We start from the raw sequence: 7,270 nt of genomic DNA, 5'->3' as shown, positions 1-7,270 counted from the left end.
CATTAATTTTGCATTGTACGTTTGTACTCGGCAGCCTTTCTGTTGTTCTGAACCATTGATTCATCAAACTCCATACACCCTCTAAGATTCTTTGGGGAGGTTTGTAGACCAGAAAGTGAAGTGAGTTAACTATGACACATGTGAAAAACATACCTTTTATTTTGTTTCATTTTCAGGCCAGTGATACTTGCATGATCAGCCTGTTGATCAGGAAGTGAAGGAGACTAAATATATGCATAAAAGCCTAGTGCTTGCAGTCATTCCTCTGTAAAAAAACAGTTTTAGCCTCAGCCATTTGTAGGTAAAAGATCTTGCTTGCTTTACTGTTTTTCTGCAATCTACTAGGAAACAAAAAGGGAGAAGATTATGCAAGAAAAAGTAAGTATTGAGTTTTCTTAGAATGTTTCAAAAGAGTTGTAGAAGAGGTCAGAGTTCAAAAGTAGTTCCAATTTTAGATACTTTTGCAAGGATAGTTACCATAGTTGTAAATAAAGTATCTCCTATTTTCCTCTCCAGATATACTCTCCACCCTTCCTTATCTTGCTTTGTACCCCAGGGAAGCTGATCTATAAGGACTGCATCAAAGTCTCCATAAACCTCCAGTTTCTGGTTGGGTTCAGCCAATGGGAAATATTGGCAAAAGTTCAGAAGGTAGGAGGACAGTAAATTGGGATTTTAATTCACCCACTCCTTTTGTGTTAGCTCTCCATAGCTTGCATGTTTTCTTTCTTGAAGTCCCCAACCCCTGTTAGCTGACCTCTAGAACCTGCTACATTGGTTCTGGCAACCCTTTCCTTTCTTTGTCTCTTAATCATCTAAGGGTGATAATAGCTTCTTCTTCTTGCTAGCCTGGGGGCACTGTTCTAGTCTAAACATTACAACTTGGCTGGGCCAGATCCAGTTTATACCCATTGTTCTGACAACATTTATTAATAAAGCTTCATTTTACCCTCAAAAGTGGCACCATTTAAATAATAAGTTATATTAATATTGCTGATTTCCCTACTTATATCCTTTATAAATAATTCCTTTGTTACCCAATTTGAGTGTGCCATTTGTTTCCTGTGGGCCTCCTAATTTATAAAGTTACCTACAATTGTCACCAGTATGTGATCACTTATAGCCATCAGCTAACATTCCTGTCCTTTACCTTGTGGGATCAAACTAGTTCTATAACTTTTATAGAGGAAACAGTGACTCTTAATATATAATTAAATTATATATTTTTAAAAAAAGTTCTTGCTCTTTTCTTAACAGTGAAAGATATAAGAAATTTTTCAGTTTTCCTTTTATTGTCAAATGACATCCTTTCCTAGTAATATTGCTAGACTGGATTTGCAAGAAAACTACACACCTACTTAACTCTATTGCATAACTTGCTTAGTAGCTGAACCCTCATTGTTTATATATAAAAGCGTCATAAGAAAAGTGACCATTATGTGAGTCAAGTAGTAGCCATTAGCTTATTTCTCATCTGGTATGTTTGAGGTCCTCCAAGTAGCTCCTCTATGGTGAGTCCACTATTATCAATAATAATATCTGTGTTAGGCAATCACTCCAAGTATTTCCTCTGCCCAATGTAACAACCCCCTCACAGCCATTTTATAATCATGCCTCATTATGGTCTACTTTCTGAGAATGGGCTGCCTGAGAATTCCAGACTCATGGTGAGGGTGAAGGGAGGAAAAAAACAAGAAAAGGAGGAGACTGTGGAAGGTTGAGGAAGATAAATGGACAGCAAAGATATATAGTATCCATTAACACAGAGAATAGCATGGTGAAGGCCTGGGGTAAGGGGCAGGTGTGGGCTAGAAGGGGTCAATGGGGAAAAAGAGGGGACATCTGTAATATTTCAATAATGAAGTTTTTTTTTAAAAGACATATAGTGTCAGAGTTTGACTTGGAGCATGTCCTCAGGTGGGACTGTCATTTAGAAAAGATGTTGGGAATTTAGAGCAGGTGGTCAGCAAACTATAACTTGTAGACCAAATCCTGTCCACTGTGTTTAAAAACAAAGCTTATTGGAACACATTCATAACCTTTTGTTTTCAGCATTGTCTCTGATTCTTTTTGCACTATAAAGACAGAATTGAATAGTGGAAATGGAAATCATGTGGCCTGAAAAGCTTAAAATATTTGGTATCTGGCCTTTTATAGAAAAAAGTTATAGACCTTTGGTGTAGAGGCTCATCCCACTTAACCTTATAATGGATTTGGTAGTTGACTCTCTATACCCGTACAATTCATGTTTCAAAAAGATTGTCACCAGCGCCTAAGGTCTTGTGTCTCCAAAACAGTAATCTCTCCTGAATACAGTCTTTAAATCAAGGGAATTTTCCCTTCTCTTCTTACACCCACCTTTGTTCAACAAAATTTGTAGTGTAAACTCCTAACTCACACTAAGTACCTAGGAATATTGATTAATTACACTCCCAAATTCCCAAGATCTTTCTCATCTATGCCTAATAGTTTTAAAGGTTCAAATCTCTTTTAGAGAATAGTTGTTGCAAAATGCATTTGAAGAGATGAAATCTAAAAACAAAGATATGCAATAAGTATTTCATACTTTGTTATTCGACAAAACCAGGAAATTGCCTCAATAATTTCATATCTCAGAGAATATAGTCTACTTTCATCTTTTTGAAAGAAGAGATTCATAAAATTGTAGTGTGGGTGTTATTCTTTTAGATGAATGTGCCCATTGATAACTTCACTAGAGGCCCAGTGCACAAAATTCTGGCATGGGGGGTTCCTCAGCCCGGCCTGCACCCTCTTGCAATCTGGGACCCCTTGGGGGATGTCTGACTGCTGGTTTTCCTCTGACAACTATTAAGATGTTCTCTGCCTTTGTTTTTTTTTTTTTTTTTTTTTGTAGTTTCCTTCTAATGCACCCAGGTATTAATTTTCTTTCTCCTCACAGTCTGGGATCCCTCAGGGATGTAGCAGTGTGCCAAGCAGCAGGTAGCCAGGGAGGAGCCTGAACTGGGGCCAGGTGCTGTGCCACTTATGCTCATCCAGGCCCGCTGCTCCTGCTACTGCGGCTTGGTAGTGCTGCAGCAGAGTCAGGAAAGGCTCCCACCGCCGCAGCTGCACTCGCCAGCCGTGAGCCTGCCTTCTGGCTGAGCAGCGCTCCCCCTGTGGGAGTGCACTGACCATCAGGGGGCAGCTCCTGTGTTAAGCGTCTGCCCCCTGGTGGTCAGTGCACATCATAGCGACCGGTCGTTCCGCCGTAATAGTCACTTAGGCTCTTATATATATATAGATTGTAACTTCATTTAGTGAAAAATACTTACTTTACCCCTAAATCCACACTTCTCTGATACAATGAGTTGAATTACCTTTCTCATTCATATTTTTGTAAAGTCAGAGTTTTTTTTTTCTTTTTATTGGGAACAGTTCTTTAAGGGATTTCTTCTACAGGACAATATTTTGTATATAATCTTGATAATTCAAACTTATGCATTTTATTTTAGAGAATGAGAGAAAGAGAGAGAAAGGAAAAGAGAGAGAAACACTGATTTGCTGTCCCACTTTTTTATGCATTGGTTGATTCTTTTCTTAAAAAATATAATATGTATATTTATATACTTTTAAATGTTTTTATTGATTTTAGAGAGGAAGGGAGAGGGAGAGAGAGAGATAGAAACATCAACAATGAGAGAGAATCATTGATTGGTTGCCTCCTCTGAGCCCGCAACAGGGGCATGTGCCCTGACCAGAAATCAAACCATGACCTACTGGTTCATAGGTTGACGCTGAACAACTGAGCCACTCTGGCAGGGTTGATTCTTTTATGTGCCCTGATGGGGGATCGAACTCAAAACCTTGGCATATTGGGACAATGCTTAACCAACTAACCTGCTCAGCCAGGGCTGAAAACCTATGTATTTAAATTTATCTTATGATGCTTATATCTGCATTATGTTTAGGACCTGTCATATTGTCTCATAATATCTTAATGTAACTCAATTATATTTAATATTTATTAAAAAAAACAAGTATTAGTTGCACAGAAGTAAATCCAAAGATTCAGATAATGTTCTATGGTGTGTTTTTATTGCTTTATAAATAAATGATTTTTAAAAAGGAACATGAGTTAATAATTGAAATTATTATTTCATTACTAATAAATAAAATTATTAATTTAAAAATAATTAAAATTTAGTGGGTCAATTAGTCGTCAGTACAAGAATCTAGAGATGAAGGCATGTGGTCCAACTATGATCCAGAGCAATTTGTTTATATATTTTGTTTTCTTTTCATGTCTCACTGGGATGATTTAAAGAGATGTTAATATATACAAAAGCCCTTCTTGAGTATATGGAGAGAGGCCCAGTTACTCATTTTATGAGTTAAAATGCAAAACACTGGGCATACAGACCTCCTTTCATCTTCAGATAAACTGCCCACCGCTAGGTGTCCCAGTGGGAATGTACAGCATCACAGGCACCTGAGAAAGTGTTCCTGAGCAATTGTGTAATGAGCAGCCTCAGGCATTGGTATCTCCTTTTGCAAAGAGCTTGGAGTGAAAATCTTCATGAGTCATTGTTTTCAGTTGCAGAGTGAGGCTAAGTTTCCTCTGTTCCAACTGCTATAACGTAACACCACAAAACTAGGAAGCTTACAAATAAACATGTATTTGTCATAGTTTTGAAGGCTGGAAAATCCATGGTCAGGCTGCTGGCTGATTTTTTTCTGGTGAGAGCTCTCTTCCTGGCTTGCTAGTGACTGTTTCTTCACATAGTGGAGAGAAAGGTCATCTGTTTGGTGTCTTTTCTTAGAACATTGATTAGGGCTGGGACACAAAACCCACCATGCAGGCAACACAAACTCATCACCTTATTCCCACCCAAAAGCTCCATCTCCATACCATCGCATTGTTAAGGCTTCAACACTTGAATTTTAGGAGGACGCAAACATTCAGTCCATAGCATGCATATCTATCTGATAAGTTGCAGAAAAGCATTTCTTTAAGTGAAAACTATTTTGCCATCTTTTCTTTGTTTTTGTTTCATTTTGTTGCTGCCTTCTTTTGAATTAATTCAGTATTTTGTAAATATTTCTTTTTATTGCTTTATTTGTATAGGTGTGTGTGTGTGTGTGTGTGTGTGTGTGTGGTTGCTTTCAAGTTACAGTATATATCTTTAGATTACCACAATCTACTTTCAGGTAATATACCATTTCATGTCTAGTGTGTCTGTTATAAAAGTGTATTTCTATTTCCCCCTCTTAGCTTCTCTCCAGTTGCTGCTATGTACTTTATTTAAAGAGTCAATTATATATATATATATATACATATATATATATATATCCTATCTAATAATAGACAAACGTGGTAATTGACCATACCTTCGCTACTCCTCCCATTGGCTAATCAGCTAGATATGCAAATTAAGATGGTGGTTAATTTGCATAAATAGGCGCAGAAGTGGCGGAGCGAAGACTGAAGGCGGCTCCGGTTGGAGCAGCGAAGGCTTGAAAGTGGCTCAGGCCAGAGCAGTGAAGGCTTGAAGGTGGCCCCAGCTGGAGCGAAGGCCTGGGTCCCGGGTGCCGGAGGAAAACTGGTGCCAGCAGCCAGGGGAAGGGAAGGCCTATTGCATGAATCTTTTCGTGCAACAGGCCTCTAGTATTTGCATTATAATATGTATTTTTATTGATTTCAGAGAGGGAGATGGAGAGATAGAAACATCAATGAGAGAATCATTGAGTGGCTGCTTCCTGCATGCCCCCTACTGGGGATCAAGCCCGGATCCCAGGCATGTGTCCTTGACTGGAATTGAACCTGGGACCCTTCAGTCCACAGGCTGATGCTCTGACCACTGAACCAAACCAGCTAGGGCAAGAGTCAATTATATTTTAAAGAGATCTTTAAAATAAGAAAAATTTACCATGCATATTTACTCATGTAGTTATTTCCTCTGCCCTTCTTTACATGCTGTGTAGATCCAAATTTCCCTCCAATAAGGGAGGTTTTAAGGGCATTTTTTTGTAGTTCAGATTTGCTGTAATGAATTCTTTCAAACTTTGTATGTCTGAAGCACCCCTTCACCTATTTTTGGTCTTCAATTTTCAAATATATTTTTTTGGATATAGAAACCTTCCCTCCGCCCCCTCATTATTTTAAAGATTTTCTGTAAAGTCAAGTGGCTTGAATTATTTTAAAAAAGAAATCTGCTATCCTTATGACAAAATGATGAACGTAAAATGTCTTTTTCCTCTAGCTGCTTTTCTTTTTTCATGCTGTATTATCTTTAATTGAGTACAAAGACTTTTCCAATCATGTCATCTGGAGCTCACTTCACCCACTGCTCTATTTGGCGGCCAGTCTCTTGTCTCTCTCTTCAGCGATGGTAAGGCAGATGCCCTTTCCACGGGGAAGGGAAATCCATGGTTTGTTGCCTTTGCCAATTACAAAACTGCTGGAGAGCTGGGTGGCAAAGCTGTTGCCATTGGCATTTTTCACATGAACTCTGTCAAAAGAACCAGGGTGCCTCTCTCTGTTGGTGATCAAGCCAATTCTTCCCAAGTTAGCACCTCTGGTCTCCGTACACAAGTTACCAGTGTCAAACTTGATGCAATCAGTAATTCTGTCAGTCTCCAAACCAATCTGAATGGTGTCGTTCACCTTGATGAGGGGATTAGGGTAGCAATGGTGTGAGCATCATGGGTTACCAGATGAGGGATTCCTTTTGTGCCCACAAAGATCTTCCTCACTTTGCACAACTTGTACTTGGCCTCCTCAGCAAAGCGGCCCTTATAGATCAGGCAGAAATTCTCTCCAGTCTTGTCAATGCTGATGACATCCAAAAAACCAGCAGGGTAGGTTATATTGGTTCAGACCTTGCCATTGATCACAATAAACTGCTGCATGCAGATCTTCTTTACTTCATCTCCTGTTAGAGCATACTTAAGTCTGAGGGGGAGACATTTCAGCTTGTAGGGACTGGTAGATGGCTGAGTAGCAAACACACTGGTCAGTTTACCCAGCATCCAATGCTTTGGAGCTGCTACATGCTTCAGATGCTTCTTGGGACCATGAGCCATGGCTGCGTTAGGCAAAAAAAGAGGCCTCTAGCTGCTTTTAAGGTATTCTCTTCATCACTGTTCTCTGCCCTTCAGCTTTATTGAGATATAGTTGACATAAAACATTATGTAAGTTTAAGGTGCAGAAAGTGTTGATTTGATACACATTATGTATATTGCAAATAATTACCACCATAGTGTTACCTAACACCTACATCACTTCAAATAATTACCATTGCTTTTTTTA

General features: G+C 39.0%; 1 pseudogene; it reads right to left on the bottom strand.

Annotated features, from left to right (window-relative positions):
* Window positions 1–6,298: 6,298 nt before the first annotated feature.
* Window positions 6,299–7,044, bottom strand: LOC139008133 (small ribosomal subunit protein eS4-like; annotated as a pseudogene).
* Window positions 7,045–7,270: the final 226 nt, after the last annotated feature.

This window comes from Myotis yumanensis, unplaced genomic scaffold (genome assembly GCF_028538775.1).
Source record: "Myotis yumanensis isolate MYYU_CA2020_CCGP unplaced genomic scaffold, mMyoYum1.0.hap1 SCAF_4, whole genome shotgun sequence".
In the NCBI taxonomy this organism is placed as follows: domain Eukaryota; kingdom Metazoa; phylum Chordata; class Mammalia; order Chiroptera; family Vespertilionidae; genus Myotis; species Myotis yumanensis.
This window is presented reverse-complemented; position numbering and strand designations above follow the sequence as displayed.